We start from the raw sequence: 643 nt of genomic DNA, 5'->3' as shown, positions 1-643 counted from the left end.
TCACGTCCGTCACTCAACCTAGCGTCAACGTCCCATTGGCCGCGGCGGCGCGCGCGCTCTAGACCCGGGCGGACTTTGTCCTCATTTTACAACCCGCGCCACTACGGCCCGTAGGGAGGGCTCCCGCAGCCGAGCCGGACGGCGCCGGGTCCTGGGCGGCGAGCAGCCACAGCACAGCGGTGGGAGGGCCTAACCGGACTGTAAGCTCGTCGAGGCCCTAGTCCCTTGCTCTCGAGCCCTCCATCCCAGCATTGGCAGCCTCCCCCTCCCCATGTCCCAAAAGAGGAAACTGGGCTGGAGAAAGTTTCGCAGTCCAAGGACGCGTGGCTGGAAGTGGCAGAACCCGGGCTTCCGAGGTTGGGAGAGTGGGGTCCTGCAAAGTCCTCAGCACGGGTCGGAGGGAGGGGGCTGAACCCGCCATCCCCCTGGACCTTGGTGCCCTCCAAGCCCTGGGCTCGCGCCTTGCCCGTCGCCTCCCCCAGAGATGCCCTGCAGGGACTGTGAGACCTTGGTGTTTCCCGATCCTCGGTCCCCTAGCACCACCTTAACGATTGACATCGCATTTGTATTTTTGTTTACTTAAATTTTTTTCCTTTAAATCGTTTGTCTCTCTTTTTCTTCCCTTTTTTTTTTTTTTTTTTTT

The sequence above is a fragment of the Colobus angolensis genome, unplaced genomic scaffold, assembly GCF_000951035.1.
Source record: "Colobus angolensis palliatus isolate OR3802 unplaced genomic scaffold, Cang.pa_1.0 Scaffold350, whole genome shotgun sequence".
NCBI lineage: Eukaryota > Metazoa > Chordata > Mammalia > Primates > Cercopithecidae > Colobus > Colobus angolensis.
This window is presented reverse-complemented; position numbering follows the sequence as displayed.